The sequence below is a fragment of the Oncorhynchus clarkii genome, unplaced genomic scaffold (genome assembly GCF_045791955.1).
Source record: "Oncorhynchus clarkii lewisi isolate Uvic-CL-2024 unplaced genomic scaffold, UVic_Ocla_1.0 unplaced_contig_6271_pilon_pilon, whole genome shotgun sequence".
Lineage (NCBI taxonomy): Eukaryota > Metazoa > Chordata > Actinopteri > Salmoniformes > Salmonidae > Oncorhynchus > Oncorhynchus clarkii.
The window spans coordinates 212,308-233,712 of record NW_027261145.1 but is presented as its reverse complement, the minus strand read 5'-3'; the positions used below and the strand labels follow the sequence as shown (position 1 = coordinate 233,712).

The following is a 21,405-nucleotide window of genomic DNA, read 5'->3' as shown; positions in this document are numbered from 1 at the left end:
AAAAGAAGACTAAAATACAAGGGAGTGCAGACGCTCTAGGTAACTGACGAGAAAGTGTGAAAACTTTGCCAGAGCTGGGTAGTGTGGCCGAGCAGTCTAAGGCGCTGGATTTAGGCTCCAGTCTCTAAGGAGGCGTGGGTTCAAATCCCACCACTGCCATCTTTATTGAGCTTGTTTGAGCAAGCTATCACATGTTCTGCGTTATTTCAGGGTTTTTACTTTTATGTCGCCCATGCAAGGGAGAAAAGAAGCAATGATGTGTGTCACGGATGGGGTTCCAACTCAATAGTGTAGTCCATCTCCTTAACCAACCAGCCACCAAGTCCTGTGCCCTCACGGTGGCAGTTGCACCTCCTAAAGGTGGATGTTCATGTCAATTCCTTGATTGGAAAAAAGGAAAGTTGTGATGGTCTGTGCGACGACCAATCATTCCATTTTAACAGTGGGAACTGTGGCCGAGCTGTCCAGAGCACTGGATTTAAGGATCCAGTCTTTCAGAGGTGTGGGGTCGAAGTCCACTACTGCAACTTTTTCTCAACAGAAAACTGTAATGTAATTTCAAACAAGGCCACCAAGGACACCGGACAAATAAAGGGAATCCAGCCTTTACCCTAATTCCCACGTCTGTTATTGCAATTATCTGCTGTGTTTTTCAGATTCAATCTGCTTCAGACATAAAAGCAGAAACTAATTTTCAGTGTACACAATGGAAGAAAGAGCAACATCAGATAAATTAAGATTTTTAAAAAGAGAATCAAAAAAAGATGAAGGACGCAAGAGCAACATGAGATACATAAAGATTTTAAAGAAGAAAATGAAAAAGAAGACTAAAATACAAGGGAGTGCAGACGCTCTGGTAACTGACTAGAAAGTGTGAATATTTTGCAAGAGGTGGCCGAGTGGTCTAAGGAGCTGGATTTAGTCTCTATGGAGGCGTGGGTTCAAATCGCACCACTGCCATCTTTATTGAGTTTCTTTGCTTTATTTTTTTTAATTTTTAATTTTATTTTGAATTTTACCTCTTTTTCTCCCCAATTTCGTAGTATCCAATTGTTGTAGTAGCTACTATCTTGTCTCATTGCTACAACTCCCGTATGGGTTCGATGACGGAAGCAAGAGCAACATGAGATACATAAAGATTTTAAAGAAGAAAATGAAAAAGAAGACTAAAATACAAGGGAGTGCAGACGCTCTAGGTAACTGACGAGAAAGTGTGAATATCTTTCCAGAGCTGGGTAGTGTGGCCGAGTGGTCTAAGGCGCTAGATTTAGGCTCCAGTCTCTGAGGAGGCGTGGGTTCAAATCCCACCACTGCCATCTTTTTTGAGTTTGTTTGCGCAAGCTATCACATGTTCTGCATTATTTAAGCTTTTTTACTTTCATGCAGGGCCATGCAAGGGAGAAAAGAAGCAATGTTGTGTGTCACGGATGGGGTTCCAACTCAATAGTGTAGTCCATCGCCTTAACCAACCAGCCACCAAGTCCTGTGCCCCCGCGGTGGCAGTTGCACCTCCTACCGGTGGTTCTTCACGTCAAATCCTTGATTGGAAAAAAGGAAAGTTGTGATGGTCTGTGCGACGACCAAGCAGTCCATTTTAGCAGTCCATTTTAACAGTGGGAACTGTGGCCGAGCTGTCCAGAGAACTGGATTTAAGGACCCAGTCTTTCGGAGGTGTAGGTTCAAAGTCCACCTCTGCAACTTTTTCTCAACAGAAAACTGTAATGTAATTTCAAACAAGGCCACCAAGGACACCGGACAAATAAAGGGAATCCAGCCTTTACAATAATTCCCACGTCTGTTATTGCAATTATCTGCCGTGTTTTTCTAATTCAATCTGCTTCAGACATAAAAGCAGAAACTAATTCTAAGTTTATACGATGGAAGAAAGAGCAACATCAGATAAATTAAGATTTTTAAAAAGAGAATCAAAAAAAGATGAAGGACGCAAGAGCAACATGAGATACATAAAGATTTTAAAGAAGAAAATGAAAAAGAAGACTAAAATACAAGGAAGTGCAGACGCTCTAGGTAACTGACGAGAAAGTGTGGAAACTTGCCAGAGCTGGGTAGTGTGGCCGAGCGGTCTAAGGCGCTGGATTAAGGCTCCAGTCTCTAAGGAGGCGTGGGTTCAAATCCCACCACTGCCATCTTTATTGAGTTTGTTTGCGCAAGCTATCACATGTTCTGCTTTATTTCAGCGTTTTTACTTTCATGCAGGGTCATGCAAGGGAGAAAAGAAGCAATGTTGTGTGTCACGGATGGGGTTCCAACTCAATAGTGTAGTCCATCGCCTTAACCAACCAGCCACCAAGTCCTGTGCCCCCACGGTGGCAGTTGCACCTCCTTCGGTAGTTGTTCACGTCAAATCCTTGATTGGAAAAAAGTAAAGTTGTGATGGTCTGTGCGATGACCAAGCAGTCTATTTTAACAGTGGGAACTGTGGCCAAGCTGTCCAGAGAACTGGATTTAAGGACCCAGTCTTTCGGAGGTGTCGGTTCAAAGTCCACCGCTGCAACTTTTTCTCAACAGAAAACTGTAATGTAATTTCAAACAAGGCCACCAAGGACACCGGACAAATAAAGGGAATCCAGCCTTTACCCTAATTCCCACGTCTGTTATTGCAATTATCTGCCGTGTTTTTCTAATTCAATCTGCTTCAGACATGAAAGCAGAAACAAATTCTAAGTTTATACGATGAAAGAAAGAGCAACATCAGATAAATTAAGATTTTTAGAAAGAGAATCAAAAAAAGATGAAGGACGCAAGAGCAACATGAGATACATAAAGATTTTAAAGAAGAAAATGAAAAAGAAGACTAAAATACAAGGAAGTGCAGACGCTCTAGGTAACTGACGAGAAAGTGTGAATATTTTGCCAGAGCTGGGTAGTGTGGCCGAGCGGTCTAAGGCGCTGGATTTAGGCTCCAGTCTCTAAGGAGGCGTGGGTTCAAATCCCACCACTGCCATCTTTATTGAGTTTGTTTGCGCAAGCTATCACATGTTCTGCTTTATTTCAGCGTTCTTACTTTCATGCAGGGCCATGCAAGGGAAAAAAGAAGCAATGTTGTGTGTCACGGATGGGGTTCCAACTCAATAGTGTAGTCCATCGCCTTAACCAACCAGCCACCAAGTCCTGTGCCCCCACGGTGGCAGTTGCACCTCCTTCGGTAGTTGTTCACGTCAAATCCTTGATTGGAAAAAAGTAAAGTTGTGATGGTCTGTGCGATGACCCAGCAGTCCATTTTAACAGTTGGTACTGTGACCGAGCTGTCCAGAGAACTGGATTTAAGGACCCAGTCTTTCGGAGGTGTCGGTTCAAAGTCCACCGCTGCAAGTTTTTCTCAACAGAAAACTGTAATGTAATTTCAAACAAGGCCACCAAGGACACCGGACAAATAAAGGGAATCCAGCCTTTACCCTAATTCCCACGTCTGTTATTGCAATTATCTGCCGTGTTTTTCTAATTCAATCTGCTTCAGACATAAAAGCAGAAACTAATTCTAAGTTCATACGATGGAAGAAAGAGCAACATCAGATAAATTAAGATTTTTAAAAAGAGAATCAAAAAAAGATGAAGGACGCAAGAGCAACATGAGATACATAAAGATTTTAAAGAAGAAAATGAAAAAGAAGACTAAAATACAAGGGTGTGCAGACGCTCTAGGTAACTGACGTGAAAGTGTGAATATTTTGCCAGAGCTGGGTAGTGTGGCCGAGTGGTCTAAGGCGCTGGATTTAGGCTCCAGTCTCTAAGGAGGCGTGGGTTCCAATCCCACCACTGCCATCTTTATTGAGTTTGTTTGCGCAAGCCATCACATGTTCTGCTTTATTTCAGCGTTTTTACTTTCATGCAGGGCCATGCAAGGGAGAAAAGAGGCAATGTTGTGTGTCACGGATAGGGTGCCAACTCAATAGTGTAGTCCATCGCCTTAACCAACCAGCCACAAAGTCCTGTGCCCCCGCGGTGGCAGTTGCACCTCTTACCGGTGGTTTATCACGTCAAAGCCTTGATTGGAAACAAGGAAACTTGGGCTGGGCTGTGCGATGACCCAGCAGTCCATTTTAACAGTGGGAACTGTGGCCGAGCTGTCCAGAGAACTGGGTTTAAGGACCCAGTCTTTCGGAGGTGTCTGTTCAAAGTCCACCGCTGCAACTTTTTCTCAACAGAAAACTGTAATGTAATTTCAAACAAGGCCACCAAGGACACCGGACAAATAAAGGGAATCCAGCCTTTACCCCAATTCCCACGTCTGTTATTGCAATTATCTGCCATGTTTTCTAATTCAATCTGCTTCAGACATAAAAGCAGAAACTAATTCTAAATGTATACGATTAAAGAAAGAGCAACATCAGATAAATTAAGATTTTTAAAAAGAGAATCAAAAAAAGATGAAGGACGCAAGAGCAACATGAGATACATAAAGATTTTATAGAAGAAAATGAAAAAGCAGACTAAAATACAAGGGAGATCAGACGCTCTAGGTGACTGACGAGAAAGTGTGGAAGCGTGCCAGAGCTGGGTAGTGTGGCCGAGTGGTCTAGCGCTGGATTAAGGCTCCAGTCACTAAGGAGGCGTGGGTTCAAATCCCACCACTGCCATCTTTACTGAGTTTGTATAAGCGCAAGCTATCACATGTTCTGCTTTATTTCAGCGTTTTTACTTTCATGCAGCGCCATGCAAGGTAGAAAAGAAGCAACGTTGTGTGTCACGGATCGGGTTCCAACTCAATAGTGTAGTCCATCGCCTTAACCAACCAGCCACCAAGTCCTGTGCTCTCACGGTGGCAGTTGCACCTTCTACCGGTGGTTGTTCACGTCAAATCCTTGATTGGAAAAAAGGAAAGTTGTGATGGTCTGTGCGACGACCCAGCATTCCATTTTAACAGTGGGAACTGTGTCCGAGCTGTCCAGAGAACTGGATTTAAGGACCCAGTCTTTCGGAGGTGTCGGTTCAAAGTCCACCGCTGCAACTTTTTCTCAACAGAAAACTGTAATGGAATTTCAAACAAGGCCACCAAGGACACCGGACAAATAAAGGGAATCCAGCCTTTACCCTAATTCCCACATCTGTTATTGCAATTATCTGCCGTGTTTTTCTAATTCAATCTGCTTCAGACATAATAGCAGAAACTAATTCTAAGTTTATACGATGGAAGAAAGAGCAACATCAGATAAATTAAGATTTTTAAAAAGAGAATCAAAAAAAGATGAAGGACGCAAGAGCAACATGAGATACATAAAGATTTTAAAGAAGAAAATGAAAAAGAAGACTAAAATACAAGGAAGTGCAGACGCTCTAGGTAACTGACGAGAAAGTGTGAATACTTAGCACAGCTGGGTAGTGTGGCCGAGTGGTCTAAGGCGCTGGATTTAGGCTCCAGTCTCTAAGGAGGCGTGGGTTCAAATCCCACCACTGCCATCTTTATTGAGTTTGTTTGCGTTTTTACTTTCATGCAGGGCCATGCAAGGGAGAAAAGAAGCAATGTTGTGTGTCACCGATGGGGTTCCAACTCAATAGTGTAGTCCATCGCCTTAACCAACCAGCCACCAAGTCCTGTGCCCCCGCGGTGGCAGTTGCACCTCCTACCGGTGGTTGTTCACGTCAAATCCTTGATTGGAAAAAAGGAAAGTCTTGATGGTCTGTGCGACGACCAAGCAGTCAATTTTAACAGTGGAAACTGTGGCCGAGGCGTGGGTTCAAATCCCACCACTGCCATCTTTATTGAGTTTGTTTGCGCAAGCTATCACATGTTCTGCTTAATTTCAGCGTTTTTACTTTCATGTAGGGCCATGCAAGGGAGAAAAGAAGCAATGTTGTGTGTCAAGGATGGGGTTCCAACTCAATAGTGTAGTCCATCTCCTTAACCAACCAGCCACCAAGTCCTGTGCTCTCACGGTGGCAGTTGCACCTCCAACCGGTGGTTGTTCACGTCAAATCCTTGATTGGAAAAAAGTAAAGTTGTGATGGTCTGTGCGACGACCCAGCATTCCATTTTAACAGTGGGAACTGTGGCCGAGCTGTCCAGAGAACTGGATTTAAGGACCCAGTCTTTCAGAGGTGTCGGTTCAAAGTCCACCGCTGCAACTTTTTCTCAACAGAAAACTGTAATGTAATTTCAAACAAGGCCACCAAGGACACCGGACAAATAAAGGGAATCCAGCCTTTACCCTAATTCCCACGTTTGTTATTGCAATTATCTGCCGTGTTTTTCTAATTCAATCTGCTTCAGACATAAAAGCAGAAACTAATTCTAAGTTTATACGATGGAAGAAAAAGCAACATCAGATAAATTAAGATTTTTAAAAAGAGAATCAAAAAAAGATGAAGGACGCAAGAGCAACATGAGATACATAAAGATTTTAAAGAAGAAAATGAAAAAGAAGACTAAAATACAAGGAAGTGCAGACGCTCTAGGTAACTGATGAGAAAGTGTAAATATTTTGCCAGAGCTGGGTAGTGTGGCCGAGCGGTCTAAGGCGCTTGATTAAGGCTCCAGTCTCTAAGGAGGCTTGGGTTCAAATCCCACCACTGCCATCTTTATTGAGTTTTTTTTGCGCAAGCTATCACATTTTCTGCTTTGTTTCTGGGTTTTTACTTTCATGCAGGGCCATGCAAGGGAGAAAAGAAGCAATGTTGTGTGTCACGGATGGGGTTCCAACTCATTAGTGTAGTCCATCACCTTAACCAATTAGCCACCAAGTCCTGTGCTCTCGCTGTGGCAGTTGCACCTCCTACCGGGGGTTGTTCACCGTCAAATCCTTGATTGGAAAAAAGGAAAGTTGTGATGGTCTGTGCGATGACCCAGCAGTCCATTTTAACAGTGGGTACTGTGGCCGAGCTGTCCAGAGAACTGGATTTAAGGACCCAGTCTTTCGGAGGTGTCGGTTCAAAGTCCACCGCTGCCACTTTTTCTCAACAGAAAACTGTAATGTCATTTCAAACGAGGCCACCAAGGATTTTAAAGAAGAAAATGAAAAAGAAGACTAAAAAAAAGAAGACTACTATAAGAAGAATATTTTGCCAAAGCTTGGTAGTGTGGCCGAGCGGTCTAAGGCGCTGGATTAAGGCTCCAGTCTCTAAGGAGGCATGGATTCAAATCCCACCACTGCCATCTTTATTGAGTTTGTTTGCGCAAGCTATCACATGTTCTGCTTTATTTCAGTGTTTTTACTTTCATGCAGGGCCATGCAAGGGAGAAAAGAAGCAATGTTGTGTGTCGCGGATGGGGTTCCAGCTCAATAGTGTCCATCGCCTTAACCAACCAGCCACCAAGTCCTGTGCCCCCGCGGTGGCAGTTCCACCTCCTACCGGTGGTTGTTCACGTCAAATCCTTGATAGGAAAAAAGGAAAGTTGTGATGTTCTGTGCCACGACCAAGCAGTCCATTTTAAGAGTGGGTACTGTGGCCGAGCTGTCCAGAGAACTGGATTTAAGGACCCAGTCTTTCGGTTCAAAGTCCACCACTGCAACTTTTTCTCAACAGAAAACTGTAATGTAATTTCAAACAAGGCCACCAAGGACACCGGACAAATAAAGGGAATCCAGCCTTTACCCTAATTCCCACGTCTGTTATTGCAATTATCTGCCGTGTTTTTCTAATTCAATCTGCTTCAGACATAAAAGCAGAAACTAATTCTAAGTTTATACGATGGAAGAAAGAGCAACATCAGATAAATTAAGATTTTTAAAAAGAGAATCAAAAAAAGATGAAGGACGCAAGAGCAACATGAGATACATAAAGATTTTAAAGAAGAAAATGAAAAAGAAGACTAAAATACAAGGGAGTGCAGACGCTCTAGGTAACTGACGAGAAAGTGTGGAAATCTTACCAGACCTGGGTAGTGTGGCCGAGTGGTCTAAGGCGCTGGATTTAGGCTCCAGTCTCTAAGGAGGCGTGGGTTCAAATCCCACCACTTCCATCTTTATTGAGTTTGTTTGCGCAAGCTATCACATGTTCTGCTTTATTTCAGCGTTTTTACTTTCATGCAGGGCCATGCAAGGGAGAAAAGAAGCAATGTTGTGTGTCACGGATGGGGTTCCAACTCAATAGTGTAGTCCATCGCCTTAACCAACCAGCCACCAAGTCCTGTGCCCCCGCGGTGGCAGTTGCACCTCCTACCGGTGGTTCTTCACGGCAAATCCTTGATTGGAAAAAAGGAAAGTTGTGATGGTCTGTGCAACGACCCAGCAGTCCGTTTTAACAGTTGGTACTGTGACCGAGCTGTCCAGAGAACTGGATTTAAGGACCCAGTCTTTCGGAGGTATCGGTTCAAAGTCCACCAATGCAACTTTTCTCAACAGAAAACAGTAATGTAATTTCAAACAAGGCCACCAAGGACACCGGACAAATAAAGGGAATCCAGCCTTTACCCTAATTCCCACGTCTGTTATTGCAATTATCTGCCGTGTTTTTCTAATTCAATCTGCTTCAGACATAAAAGCAGAAACTAATTCTAAGTTTATACGATGGAAGAAAGAGCAACATCAGATAAATTAAGATTTTTAAAAAGAGAATCAAAAAAAGATGAAGGACGCAAGAGCAACATGAGATACATAAAGATTTTAAAGAAGAAAATGAAAAAGAAGACTAAAATACAAGGAAGTGCAGACGCTCTCGGTAACTGACGAGAAAGTGTAAATATTTTGCCAGAACTGGGTAGTGTGGCCGAGCGGTCTAAGGCGCTGGATTAAGGCTCCAGTCTCTAAGGAGGCGTGGGTTCAAATCCCACCACTGCCATCTTTATTGAGTTTGTTTGCGCAAGCTATCACATGTTCTGCTTTATTTCAGCGTTTTTACTTTCATGCAGGGCCATGCAAGGGAGAAAAGAGGCAATGTTGTGTTTCACGGATAGGGTTCCAACTCAATAGTGTAGTCCATCGCCTTAACCAAAAAGCCACCAAGTCCTGTTCCCCCGCGGTGGCAGTTGCACCTCCTAACGGTGGTTTATCACGTCAAATCCTTGATTGGAAACAAGCAAACTTGGGCTGGGCTGTGCGATGACCCAGCAGTCCATTTTAACAGTGGGTACTGTGGCCGAGCTGTCCAGAGAACTGTATTTAAGGACCCAGTCTTTCAGAGGTGTCGGTTCAAAGTCCACCACTGCAACTTTTTCTCAACAGAAAACTGTAATGTAATTTCAAACAAGGCCACCAAGGACACCGGACAAATAAAGGGAATCCAGCCTTTACCCTAATTCCCACGTCTGTTATTGCAATTATCTGCCGTGTTTTTCTAATTCAATCTGCTTCAGACATTAAAGCAGAAACGAATGCTAAGTTTATACGATGGAAGAAAGAGCAACATCAGATAAATTAAGATTTTTAAAAAGAGAATTAAAAAAAGATGAAGGACGCAAGAGCAACATGAGATACATAAAGATTTTAAAGAAGAAAATGAAAAAGAAGACTAAAATACAAGGGAGTGCAGACGCTCTAGGTAACTGACGAGAAACTGTGGTAGCTTGCATGATCTGGGTAGTGTGGCCGAGCGGTCTAAGGCGCTGGATTAAGGCTCCAGTCTCTAAGGAGGCGTGGGTTCAAATCCCACCACTGCCATCTTTATTGAGTTTGTTTGCGCAAGCTATCACATGTTCTGCTTTATTTCAGCGTTTTTACTTTCATGCAGGGCCATGCAAGGGAGAAAAGAAGCAATGTTGTGTGTCACGGATGGGGTTCCAACTCAATAGTGTAGTCCATCGCCTTAACCAACCAGCCACCAAGTCCTGTGCCCCCGCGGTGGCAGTTGCACCTCCTACCGGTGGTTCTTCACGTCAAATCCTTGATTGGAAAAAAGGAAAGTTGTGATGGTCTGTGCAACGACCCAGCAGTCCGTTTTAACAGTTGGTACTGTGACCGAGCTGTCCAGAGAACTGGATTTAAGGACCCAGTCTTTCGGAGGTATCGGTTCAAAGTCCACCAATGCAACTTTTTCTCAACAGAAAACAGTAATGTAATTTCAAACAAGGCCACCAAGGACACCGGACAAATAAAGGGAATCCAGCCTTTACCCTAATTCCCACGTCTGTTATTGCAATTATCTGCCGTGTTTTTCTAATTCAATCTGCTTCAGACATTAAAGCAGAAACGAATGCTAAGTTTATACGATGGAAGAAAGAGCAACATCAGATAAATTAAGATTTTTAAAAAGAGAATTAAAAAAAGATGAAGGACGCAAGAGCAACATGAGATACATAAAGATTTTAAAGAAGAAAATGAAAAAGAAGACTAAAATACAAGGGAGTGCAGACGCTCTAGGTAACTGACGAGAAACTGTGGTAGCTTGCATGATCTGGGTAGTGTGGCCGAGCGGTCTAAGGCGCTGGATTAAGGCTCCAGTCTCTAAGGAGGCGTGGGTTCAAATCCCACCACTGCCATCTTTATTGAGTTTGTTTGCGCAAGCTATCACATGTTCTGCTTTATTTCAGCGTTTTTACTTTCATGCAGGGCCATGCAAGGGAGAAAAGAAGCAATGTTGTGTGTCACGGATGGGGTTCCAACTCAATAGTGTAGTCCATCGCCTTAACCAACCAGCCACCAAGTCCTGTGCCCCCGCGGTGGCAGTTGCACCTCCTACCGGTGGTTCTTCACGTCAAATCCTTGATTGGAAAAAAGGAAAGTTGTGATGGTCTGTGCAACGACCCAGCAGTCCGTTTTAACAGTTGGTACTGTGACCGAGCTGTCCAGAGAACTGGATTTAAGGACCCAGTCTTTCGGAGGTATCGGTTCAAAGTCCACCAATGCAACTTTTTCTCAACAGAAAACAGTAATGTAATTTCAAACAAGGCCACCAAGGACACCAGACAAATAAAGGGAATCCAGCCTTTACCCTAATTCCCACGTCTGTTATTGCAATTATCTGCCGTGTTTTTCTAATTTAATCTGCTTCAGACATAAAAGCAGAAACTAATTCTAAGTTTATACGATGGAAGAAAGAGCAACATCAGATAAATTAAGATTTTTAAAAAGAGAATCAAAAAAAGATGAAGGACGCAAGAGCAACATGAGATACATAAAGATTTTAAAGAAGAAAATGAAAAAGAAGACTAAAATACAAGGAAGTGCAGACGCTCTAGGTAACTGACGAGAAAGTGTAAATATTTTGCCAGAACTGGGTAGTGTGGCCGAGCGGTCTAAGGCGCTGGATTAAGGCTCCAGTCTCTAAGGAGGCGTGGGTTCAAATCCCACCACTGCCATCTTTATTGAGTTTGTTTGCGCAAGCTATCACATGTTCTGCTTTATTTCAGCGTTTTTACTTTCATGCAGGGCCATGCAAGGGAGAAAAGAGGCAATGTTGTGTTTCACGGATAGGGTTCCAACTCAATAGTGTAGTCCATCGCCTTAACCAAAAAGCCACCAAGTCCTGTTCCCCCGCGGTGGCAGTTGCACCTCCTAACGGTGGTTTATCACGTCAAATCCTTGATTGGAAACAAGCAAACTTGGGCTGGGCTGTGCGATGACCCAGCAGTCCATTTTAACAGTGGGTACTGTGGCCGAGCTGTCCAGAGAACTGTATTTAAGGACCCAGTCTTTCAGAGGTGTCGGTTCAAAGTCCACCACTGCAACTTTTTCTCAACAGAAAACTGTAATGTAATTTCAAACAAGGCCACCAAGGACACCGGACAAATAAAGGGAATCCAGCCTTTACCCTAATTCCCACGTCTGTTATTGCAATTATCTGCCGTGTTTTTCTAATTCAATCTGCTTCAGACATTAAAGCAGAAACGAATGCTAAGTTTATACGATGGAAGAAAGAGCAACATCAGATAAATTAAGATTTTTAAAAAGAGAATTAAAAAAAGATGAAGGACGCAAGAGCAACATGAGATACATAAAGATTTTAAAGAAGAAAATGAAAAAGAAGACTAAAATACAAGGGAGTGCAGACGCTCTAGGTAACTGACGAGAAACTGTGGAAGCTTGCATGATCTGGGTAGTGGGCCCGAGCGGTCTAAGGCGCTGGATTAAGGCTCCAGTCTCTAAGGAGGCGTGGGTTCAAATCCCACCACTGCCATCTTTATTGAGTTTGTTTGCGCAAGCTATCACATGTTCTGCTTTATTTCAGCGTTTTTACTTTCATGCAGGGCCATGCAAGGGAGAAAAGAAGCAATGTTGTGTGTCACGGATGGGGTTCCAACTCAATAGTGTAGTCCATCGCCTTAACCAACCAGCCACCAAGTCCTGTGCCCCCGCGGTGGCAGTTGCACCTCCTACCGGTGGTTCTTCACGTCAAATCCTTGATTGGAAAAAAGGAAAGTTGTGATGGTCTGTGCAACGACCCAGCAGTCCGTTTTAACAGTTGGTACTGTGACCGAGCTGTCCAGAGAACTGGATTTAAGGACCCAGTCTTTCGGAGGTATCGGTTCAAAGTCCACCAATGCAACTTTTTCTCAACAGAAAACAGTAATGTAATTTCAAACAAGGCCACCAAGGACACCGGACAAATAAAGGGAATCCAGCCTTTACCCTAATTCCCACGTCTGTTATTGCAATTATCTGCCGTGTTTTTCTAATTCAATCTGCTTCAGACATAAAAGCAGAAACTAATTCTAAGTTTATACGATGGAAGAAAGAGCAACATCAGATAAATTAAGATTTTTAAAAAGAGAATCAAAAAAAGATGAAGGACGCAAGAGCAACATGAGATACATAAAGATTTTAAAGAAGAAAATGAAAAAGAAGACTAAAATACAAGGAAGTGCAGACGCTCTAGGTAACTGACGAGAAAGTGTAAATATTTTGCCAGAACTGGGTAGTGTGGCCGAGCGGTCTAAGGCGCTGGATTAAGGCTCCAGTCTCTAAGGAGGCGTGGGTTCAAATCCCACCACTGCCATCTTTATTGAGTTTGTTTGCGCAAGCTATCACATGTTCTGCTTTATTTCAGCGTTTTTACTTTCATGCAGGGCCATGCAAGGGAGAAAAGAGGCAATGTTGTGTTTCACGGATAGGGTTCCAACTCAATAGTGCAGTCCATCGCCTTAACCAAAAAGCCACCAAGTCCTGTTCCCCCGCGGTGGCAGTTGCACCTCCTAACGGTGGTTTATCACGTCAAATCCTTGATTGGAAACAAGCAAACTTGGGCTGGGCTGTGCGATGACCCAGCAGTCCATTTTAACAGTGGGTACTGTGGCCGAGCTGTCCAGAGAACTGTATTTAAGGACCCAGTCTTTCAGAGGTGTCGGTTCAAAGTCCACCACTGCAACTTTTTCTCAACAGAAAACTGTAATGTAATTTCAAACAAGGCCACCAAGGACACCGGACAAATAAAGGGAATCCAGCCTTTACCCTAATTCCCACGTCTGTTATTGCAATTATCTGCCGTGTTTTTCTAATTCAATCTGCTTCAGACATTAAAGCAGAAACGAATGCTAAGTTTATACGATGGAAGAAAGAGCAACATCAGATAAATTAAGATTTTTAAAAAGAGAATTAAAAAAAGATGAAGGACGCAAGAGCAACATGAGATACATAAAGATTTTAAAGAAGAAAATGAAAAAGAAGACTAAAATACAAGGGAGTGCAGACGCTCTAGGTAACTGACGAGAAACTGTGGAAGCTTGCATGATCTGGGTAGTGTGGCCGAGCGGTCTAAGGCGCTGGATTAAGGCTCCAGTCTCTAAGGAGGCGTGGGTTCAAATCCCACCACTGCCATCTTTATTGAGTTTGTTTGCGCAAGCTATCACATGTTCTGCTTTATTTCAGCGTTTTTACTTTCATGCAGGGCCATGCAAGGGAGAAAAGAAGCAATGTTGTGTGTCACGGATGGGGTTCCAACTCAATAGTGTAGTCCATCGCCTTAACCAACCAGCCACCAAGTCCTGTGCCCCCGCGGTGGCAGTTGCACCTCCTACCGGTGGTTCTTCACGTCAAATCCTTGATTGGAAAAAAGGAAAGTTGTGATGGTCTGTGCAACGACCCAGCAGTCCGTTTTAACAGTTGGTACTGTGACCGAGCTGTCCAGAGAACTGGATTTAAGGACCCAGTCTTTCGGAGGTATCGGTTCAAAGTCCACCAATGCAACTTTTTCTCAACAGAAAACAGTAATGTAATTTCAAACAAGGCCACCAAGGACACCGGACAAATAAAGGGAATCCAGCCTTTACCCTAATTCCCACGTCTGTTATTGCAATTATCTGCTGTGTTTTTCTAATTCAATCTGCTTCAGACATAAAAGCAGAAACTAATTCTAAGTTTATACGATGGAAGAAAGAGCAACATCAGATAAATTAAGATTTTTAAAAAGAGAATCAAAAAAAGATGAAGGACGCAAGAGCAACATGAGATACATAAAGATTTTAAAGAAGAAAATGAAAAAGAAGACTAAAATACAAGGGAGTGCAGACGCTCTAGGTAACTGACGAGAAACTGTGGAAGCTTGCATGATCTGGGTAGTGTGGCCGAGCGGTCTAAGGCGCTGGATTAAGGCTCCAGTCTCTAAGGAGGCGTGGGTTCAAATCCCACCACTGCCATCTTTATTGAGTTTGTTTGCGCAAGCTATCACATGTTCTGCTTTATTTCAGCGTTTTTACTTTCATGCAGGGCCATGCAAGGGAGAAAAGAGGCAATGTTGTGTTTCACGGATAGGGTTCCAACTCAATAGTGTAGTCCATCGCCTTAACCAAAAAGCCACCAAGTCCTGTTCCCCCGCGGTGGCAGTTGCACCTCCTAACGGTGGTTTATCACGTCAAATCCTTGATTGGAAACAAGCAAACTTGGGCTGGGCTGTGCGATGACCCAGCAGTCCATTTTAACAGTGGGTACTGTGGCCGAGCTGTCCAGAGAACTGTATTTAAGGACCCAGTCTTTCAGAGGTGTCGGTTCAAAGTCCACCACTGCAACTTTTTCTCAACAGAAAACTGTAATGTAATTTCAAACAAGGCCACCAAGGACACCGGACAAATAAAGGGAATCCAGCCTTTACCCTAATTCCCACGTCTGTTATTGCAATTATCTGCCGTGTTTTTCTAATTCAATCTGCTTCAGACATAAAAGCAGAAACTAATTCTAAGTTTATACGATGGAAGAAAGAGCAACATCAGATAAATTAAGATTTTTAAAAAGAGAATTAAAAAAAGATGAAGGACGCAAGAGCAACATGAGATACATAAAGATTTTAAAGAAGAAAATGAAAAAGAAGACTAAAATACAAGGGAGTGCAGACGCTCTAGGTAACTGACGAGAAACTGTGGTAGCTTGCATGATCTGGGTAGTGTGGCCGAGCGGTCTAAGGCGCTGGATTAAGGCTCCAGTCTCTAAGGAGGCGTGGGTTCAAATCCCACCACTGCCATCTTTATTGAGTTTGTTTGCGCAAGCTATCACATGTTCTGCTTTATTTCAGCGTTTTTACTTTCATGCAGGGCCATGCAAGGGAGAAAAGAAGCAATGTTGTGTGTCACGGATGGGGTTCCAACTCAATAGTGTAGTCCATCGCCTTAACCAACCAGCCACCAAGTCCTGTGCCCCCGCGGTGGCAGTTGCACCTCCTACCGGTGGTTCTTCACGTCAAATCCTTGATTGGAAAAAAGGAAAGTTGTGATGATCTGTGCAACGACCCAGCAGTCCGTTTTAACAGTTGGTACTGTGACCGAGCTGTCCAGAGAACTGGATTTAAGGACCCAGTCTTTCGGAGGTATCGGTTCAAAGTCCACCAATGCAACTTTTTCTCAACAGAAAACAGTAATGTAATTTCAAACAAGGCCACCAAGGACACCGGACAAATAAAGGGAATCCAGCCTTTACCCTAATTCCCACGTCTGTTATTGCAATTATCTGCTGTGTTTTTCTAATTCAATCTGCTTCAGACATAAAAGCAGAAACTAATTCTAAGTTTATACGATGGAAGAAAGAGCAACATCAGATAAATTAAGATTTTTAAAAAGAGAATCAAAAAAAGATGAAGGACGCAAGAGCAACATGAGATACATAAAGATTTTAAAGAAGAAAATGAAAAAGAAGACTAAAATACAAGGGAGTGCAGACGCTCTAGGTAACTGACGAGAAACTGTGGAAGCTTGCATGATCTGGGTAGTGTGGCCGAGCGGTCTAAGGCGCTGGATTAAGGCTCCAGTCTCTAAGGAGGCGTGGGTTCAAATCCCACCACTGCCATCTTTATTGAGTTTGTTTGCGCAAGCTATCACATGTTCTGCTTTATTTCAGCGTTTTTACTTTCATGCAGGGCCATGCAAGGGAGAAAAGAGGCAATGTTGTGTTTCACGGATAGGGTTCCAACTCAATAGTGTAGTCCATCGCCTTAACCAAAAAGCCACCAAGTCCTGTTCCCCCGCGGTGGCAGTTGCACCTCCTAACGGTGGTTTATCACGTCAAATCCTTGATTGGAAACAAGCAAACTTGGGCTGGGCTGTGCGATGACCCAGCAGTCCATTTTAACAGTGGGTACTGTGGCCGAGCTGTCCAGAGAACTGTATTTAAGGACCCAGTCTTTCAGAGGTGTCGGTTCAAAGTCCACCACTGCAACTTTTTCTCAACAGAAAACTGTAATGTAATTTCAAACAAGGCCACCAAGGACACCGGACAAATAAAGGGAATCCAGCCTTTACCCTAATTCCCACGTCTGTTATTGCAATTATCTGCCGTGTTTTTCTAATTCAATCTGCTTCAGACATAAAAGCAGAAACTAATTCTAAGTTTATACGATGGAAGAAAGAGCAACATCAGATAAATTAAGATTTTTAAAAAGAGAATTAAAAAAAGATGAAGGACGCAAGAGCAACATGAGATACATAAAGATTTTAAAGAAGAAAATGAAAAAGAAGACTAAAATACAAGGGAGTGCAGACGCTCTAGGTAACTGACGAGAAACTGTGGTAGCTTGCATGATCTGGGTAGTGTGGCCGAGCGGTCTAAGGCGCTGGATTAAGGCTCCAGTCTCTAAGGAGGCGTGGGTTCAAATCCCACCACTGCCATCTTTATTGAGTTTGTTTGCGCAAGCTATCACATGTTCTGCTTTATTTCAGCGTTTTTACTTTCATGCAGGGCCATGCAAGGGAGAAAAGAAGCAATGTTGTGTGTCACGGATGGGGTTCCAACTCAATAGTGTAGTCCATCGCCTTAACCAACCAGCCACCAAGTCCTGTGCCCCCGCGGTGGCAGTTGCACCTCCTACCGGTGGTTCTTCACGTCAAATCCTTGATTGGAAAAAAGGAAAGTTGTGATGATCTGTGCAACGACCCAGCAGTCCGTTTTAACAGTTGGTACTGTGACCGAGCTGTCCAGAGAACTGGATTTAAGGACCCAGTCTTTCGGAGGTATCGGTTCAAAGTCCACCAATGCAACTTTTTCTCAACAGAAAACAGTAATGTAATTTCAAACAAGGCCACCAAGGACACCGGACAAATAAAGGGAATCCAGCCTTTACCCTAATTCCCACGTCTGTTATTGCAATTATCTGCTGTGTTTTTCTAATTCAATCTGCTTCAGACATAAAAGCAGAAACTAATTCTAAGTTTATACGATGGAAGAAAGAGCAACATCAGATAAATTAAGATTTTTAAAAAGAGAATCAAAAAAAGATGAAGGACGCAAGAGCAACATGAGATACATAAAGATTTTAAAGAAGAAAATGAAAAAGAAGACTAAAATACAAGGGAGTGCAGACGCTCTAGGTAACTGACGAGAAACTGTGGAAGCTTGCATGATCTGGGTAGTGTGGCCGAGCGGTCTAAGGCACTGGATTAAGGCTACAGTCTCTAAGGAGGCGTGGGTTCAAATCCCACCACTGCCATCTTTATTGAGTTTGTTTGCGCAAGCTATCACATGTTCTGCTTTATTTCAGCGTTTTTACTTTCATGCAGGGCCATGCAAGGGAGAAAAGAGGCAATGTTGTGTTTCACGGATAGGGTTCCAACTCAATAGTGTAGTCCATCGCCTTAACCAAAAAGCCACCAAGTCCTGTTCCCCCGCGGTGGCAGTTGCACCTCCTAACGGTGGTTTATCACGTCAAATCCTTGATTGGAAACAAGCAAACTTGGGCTGGGCTGTGCGATGACCCAGCAGTCCATTTTAACAGTGGGTACTGTGGCCGAGCTGTCCAGAGAACTGTATTTAAGGACCCAGTCTTTCAGAGGTGTCGGTTCAAAGTCCACCACTGCAACTTTTTCTCAACAGAAAACTGTAATGTAATTTCAATTAAGGCCACCAAGGACATCGGACAAATAAAGGGAATCCAGCCTTTACCCTAATTCCCACGTCTGTTATTGCAATTATCTGCCGTGTTTTTCTAATTCAATCTGCTTCAGACATTAAAGCAGAAACGAATGCTAAGTTTATACGATGGAAGAAAGAGCAACATCAGATAAATTAAGATTTTTAAAAAGAGAATTAAAAAAAGATGAAGGACGCAAGAGCAACATGAGATACATAAAGATTTTAAAGAAGAAAATGAAAAAGAAGACTAAAATACAAGGGAGTGCAGACGCTCTAGGTAACTGACGAGAAACTGTGGAAGCTTGCATGATCTGGGTAGTGTGGCCGAGCGGTCTAAGGCGCTGGATTAAGGCTCCAGTCTCTTAGGAAGCGTGGGTTCAAATCCCACCACTGCCATCTTTATTGAGTTTGTTTGCGCAAGCTATCACATGTTCTGCTTTATTTCAGCGTTTTTACTTTCATGCAGGGCCATGCAAGGGAGAAAAGAAGCAATGTTGTGTGTCACGGATGGGGTTCCAACTCAATAGTGTAGTCCATCGCCTTAACCAACCAGCCACCAAGTCCTGTGCCCCCGCGGTGGCAGTTGCACCTCCTACCGGTGGTTGTTCACGTCAAATCCTTGATTGGAAAAAAGGAAAGTTGGCCTGGGCTGTGCGACGACCTAGCAGTCCATTTTAACAGTGGGTACTGTGGCCAAGCTGTCCAGAGAACTGGATTTAAGAACCCAGTCTTTTCGAGGCGTGGGTTCAAATCCCACCACTGCCATCTTTATTGAGTTTGTTTGCGCAAGCTATCACATGTTCTGCTTTATTTCAGCGTTTTTACTTTCATGCAGGGCCATGCAAGGGAGAAAATAAGCAATGTTGTGTGTCACGGATGGGGTTCCAACTCAATAGTGTAGTCCATCGCCTTAACCAACCAGCCACCAAGTCCTGTGCCCCCGCGGTGGCAGTTGCACCTCCTACCGGTGGTTGTTCACGTCAAATCCTTGATTGGAAAAAAGGAAAGTTGTGATGGTCTGTGCGACGACCCAGCAGTCCATTTTAACAGTGGTACTGTGACCGAGCTGTCCAGAGAACTGGATTTAAGGACCCAGTCTTTCGGAGGTGTCGGTTCAAAGTCCACCTCTGCAACTTTTTCTCAACAGAAAACTGTAATGTAATTTCAAACAAGGCCAACAAGGACACCGGACAAATAAAGGGAATCCAGCCTTTACCCTAATTCCCATGTCTGTTATTGCAATTATCTGCCATGTTTTTCTAATTCAATCTGCTTAAGACATAAAAGCAGAAACTAATTCTAAGTTTATACAATGGAAGAAAGAGCAACATCAGATAAATTAAGATTTTAAAGAAGAAAATGAAAAAGAAGACTGAAATACAAGGGAGTGCAGACGCTCTAGGTAACTGACGAGAAAGTGTGAATATTTTGCCAGAGCTGGGTAGTGTGGCTGAGCGGTCTAAGGCGCTGGATTAAGGCTCCAGTCTCTAAGGAGGCGTGGGTTCAAATCCCACCACTGCCATCTTTATTGAGTTTGTATGCGCAAGCTATCACATGTTCTGCTTTATTTCAGCGTTTTTACTTTCATGCAGGGCCATGCAAGGGAGAAAAGAAGCAATGTTGTGTGTCACGGATGGGGTTCCAACTCAATAGTGTAGTCCATCGCCTTAACCAACCAGCCACCAAGTCCTGTGCTCTCACAGTGGCAGTTGCACCTCCTACCGGTGGTTGTTCACGTCAAATCCTTGATTGGAAAAAAGGAAAGTTGTGATGGTCTGTGGGACGACCCAGCAGTCCATTTTAACAGTTGGTACTGTGGGCGAGCTGTCCAGAGAACTGGATTTAAGGACCCAGTCTTTCAGAGGTGTCGGTTCAAAGTCCACCACTACAACTTTTTCTCAACAGAAAACTGTAATGTAATTTCAAACAAGGCCACCAAGGACACCGGACAAATAAAGGGAATCCAGCCTTTACCCTCATTCCCACGTCTATTATTGCTATTATCTGCCGTGTTTTTCTAATTCAATCTGCTTCAGACATAAAAGCAGAAACTAATTCTAAGTTTATACGATGAAAGAAAGAGCAACATCAGATAAATTAAGATTTTTAGAAAGAGAATCAAAAAAAAGATGAAGGACGCAAGAGCAACATGAGATACATAAAGATTTTAAAGAAGAAAATTAAAAAGAAGACTAAAATACAAGGAAGTGCAGACGCTCTAGGTAACTGACGAGAAAGTTTGGAAATCTTGCCAGAGCTGGGTAGTGTGGCCGAGCGGTCTAAGGCGCTGGATTTAGGCTCCAGTCTCTAAGGAGGCGTGGGTTCAAATCCCACCACTGCCATCTTTATTGAGTTTGTTTGCGCAAGCTATCACATGTTCTGCTTAATTTCAGTGTTTTTACTTTCATGCAGGGCCATGCAAGGTAGAAAATAAGCAATGTTGTGTGTCACGGATGGGGTTCCAACTCAGTAGTGTAGTCCATCGCCTTAACCAACCAGCCACCAAGTCCTGTGCCCCCACGGTGGCAGTTGCACCTCCTACCGGTAGTTGTTCACGTCAAATCCTTGATTGGAAAAAAGGAAAGTTGTGATGGTCTGTGGGACCTGTGGCCGAGCTGTCCAGAAAACTGGATTTAAGGACCCATTCTTTCAGAGGTGTCGGTTCAAAGTCCACCGCTGCAACTTTTTCTCAAGAGAAAACTGTAATGTAATTTCAAACAAGGCCACCAAGGACACCAGAAAATAAAGGGAATCCAGCCATTACCCTAATTCCCACGTCTGTTATTGCAATTATCTGCCGTGTTTTTCTAATTCAATCTGCTTCAGACATAAAAGCAGAAACTAATTCTAAGTTTATACGATGGAAGAAAGAGCAACATCAGATAAATTAAGATTTTTAGAAAGAGAATCAAAAAAAGATGAAGGACGCAAGAGCAACATGAGATACATAAAGATTTTAAAGAAGAAAATGAAAAAGAAGACTAAAATACAAGGGAGAGCAGACGCTCTAGGTAACTGAGGAGAAAGTGGGGAAATTTTGCCAGAGCTGGGTAGTGTGGCCGAGCGGTCTAAGGCGCTGGATTTAGGCTCCAGTCTCTAAGGAGGCGTGGGTTCAAATCCCACCACTGCCATCTTTATTGAGTTTGTTTGCGCAAGCTATCACATGTTCTGCTTTATTTCAGCGTTTTTACTTTCATGCAGGGCCATGCAAGGGAGAAAAGAGGCAATGTTGTGTTTCACGGATAGG

The 21,405-nt window shown here is 43.3% G+C and overlaps 22 non-coding genes across 22 annotated transcripts; all 22 read left to right on the top strand.

The window, feature by feature from the left end:
* The first annotated feature begins 77 nt into the window (after nucleotides 1-77).
* Nucleotides 78-159, top strand: trnal-uag (transfer RNA leucine (anticodon UAG)). Its single transcript has one exon. It is a non-coding gene; the product is annotated as a tRNA-Leu (tRNA).
* A 1,075-nt stretch (nucleotides 160-1,234) lies between these two features.
* On the top strand, nucleotides 1,235-1,316 carry trnal-uag (transfer RNA leucine (anticodon UAG)). Its single transcript has one exon. It is a non-coding gene; the product is annotated as a tRNA-Leu (tRNA).
* A 749-nt stretch (nucleotides 1,317-2,065) lies between these two features.
* On the top strand, nucleotides 2,066-2,147 carry trnal-aag (transfer RNA leucine (anticodon AAG)). The gene has a single exon. It is a non-coding gene; the product is annotated as a tRNA-Leu (tRNA).
* Nucleotides 2,148-2,883: 736 nt separating this feature from the next.
* On the top strand, nucleotides 2,884-2,965 carry trnal-uag (transfer RNA leucine (anticodon UAG)). The gene has a single exon. It is a non-coding gene; the product is annotated as a tRNA-Leu (tRNA).
* A 736-nt stretch (nucleotides 2,966-3,701) lies between these two features.
* On the top strand, nucleotides 3,702-3,783 carry trnal-uag (transfer RNA leucine (anticodon UAG)). Its single transcript has one exon. It is a non-coding gene; the product is annotated as a tRNA-Leu (tRNA).
* Nucleotides 3,784-5,336: 1,553 nt separating this feature from the next.
* trnal-uag (transfer RNA leucine (anticodon UAG)) lies at nucleotides 5,337-5,418 on the top strand. Its single transcript has one exon. It is a non-coding gene; the product is annotated as a tRNA-Leu (tRNA).
* A 2,418-nt stretch (nucleotides 5,419-7,836) lies between these two features.
* trnal-uag (transfer RNA leucine (anticodon UAG)) lies at nucleotides 7,837-7,918 on the top strand. Its single transcript has one exon. It is a non-coding gene; the product is annotated as a tRNA-Leu (tRNA).
* Nucleotides 7,919-8,654: 736 nt separating this feature from the next.
* On the top strand, nucleotides 8,655-8,736 carry trnal-aag (transfer RNA leucine (anticodon AAG)). The gene has a single exon. It is a non-coding gene; the product is annotated as a tRNA-Leu (tRNA).
* A 736-nt stretch (nucleotides 8,737-9,472) lies between these two features.
* On the top strand, nucleotides 9,473-9,554 carry trnal-aag (transfer RNA leucine (anticodon AAG)). The gene has a single exon. It is a non-coding gene; the product is annotated as a tRNA-Leu (tRNA).
* A 736-nt stretch (nucleotides 9,555-10,290) lies between these two features.
* trnal-aag (transfer RNA leucine (anticodon AAG)) lies at nucleotides 10,291-10,372 on the top strand. Its single transcript has one exon. It is a non-coding gene; the product is annotated as a tRNA-Leu (tRNA).
* Nucleotides 10,373-11,109: 737 nt separating this feature from the next.
* On the top strand, nucleotides 11,110-11,191 carry trnal-aag (transfer RNA leucine (anticodon AAG)). The gene has a single exon. It is a non-coding gene; the product is annotated as a tRNA-Leu (tRNA).
* Nucleotides 11,192-12,746: 1,555 nt separating this feature from the next.
* trnal-aag (transfer RNA leucine (anticodon AAG)) lies at nucleotides 12,747-12,828 on the top strand. Its single transcript has one exon. It is a non-coding gene; the product is annotated as a tRNA-Leu (tRNA).
* Nucleotides 12,829-13,564: 736 nt separating this feature from the next.
* trnal-aag (transfer RNA leucine (anticodon AAG)) lies at nucleotides 13,565-13,646 on the top strand. The gene has a single exon. It is a non-coding gene; the product is annotated as a tRNA-Leu (tRNA).
* A 736-nt stretch (nucleotides 13,647-14,382) lies between these two features.
* trnal-aag (transfer RNA leucine (anticodon AAG)) lies at nucleotides 14,383-14,464 on the top strand. Its single transcript has one exon. It is a non-coding gene; the product is annotated as a tRNA-Leu (tRNA).
* Nucleotides 14,465-15,200: 736 nt separating this feature from the next.
* Nucleotides 15,201-15,282, top strand: trnal-aag (transfer RNA leucine (anticodon AAG)). Its single transcript has one exon. It is a non-coding gene; the product is annotated as a tRNA-Leu (tRNA).
* Nucleotides 15,283-16,018: 736 nt separating this feature from the next.
* On the top strand, nucleotides 16,019-16,100 carry trnal-aag (transfer RNA leucine (anticodon AAG)). Its single transcript has one exon. It is a non-coding gene; the product is annotated as a tRNA-Leu (tRNA).
* Nucleotides 16,101-16,836: 736 nt separating this feature from the next.
* Nucleotides 16,837-16,918, top strand: trnal-aag (transfer RNA leucine (anticodon AAG)). Its single transcript has one exon. It is a non-coding gene; the product is annotated as a tRNA-Leu (tRNA).
* A 736-nt stretch (nucleotides 16,919-17,654) lies between these two features.
* trnal-aag (transfer RNA leucine (anticodon AAG)) lies at nucleotides 17,655-17,736 on the top strand. Its single transcript has one exon. It is a non-coding gene; the product is annotated as a tRNA-Leu (tRNA).
* Nucleotides 17,737-18,472: 736 nt separating this feature from the next.
* Nucleotides 18,473-18,554, top strand: trnal-aag (transfer RNA leucine (anticodon AAG)). Its single transcript has one exon. It is a non-coding gene; the product is annotated as a tRNA-Leu (tRNA).
* Nucleotides 18,555-19,598: 1,044 nt separating this feature from the next.
* On the top strand, nucleotides 19,599-19,680 carry trnal-aag (transfer RNA leucine (anticodon AAG)). Its single transcript has one exon. It is a non-coding gene; the product is annotated as a tRNA-Leu (tRNA).
* Nucleotides 19,681-20,418: 738 nt separating this feature from the next.
* Nucleotides 20,419-20,500, top strand: trnal-uag (transfer RNA leucine (anticodon UAG)). Its single transcript has one exon. It is a non-coding gene; the product is annotated as a tRNA-Leu (tRNA).
* Nucleotides 20,501-21,207: 707 nt separating this feature from the next.
* On the top strand, nucleotides 21,208-21,289 carry trnal-uag (transfer RNA leucine (anticodon UAG)). The gene has a single exon. It is a non-coding gene; the product is annotated as a tRNA-Leu (tRNA).
* The last annotated feature ends 116 nt before the right edge of the window (nucleotides 21,290-21,405 follow it).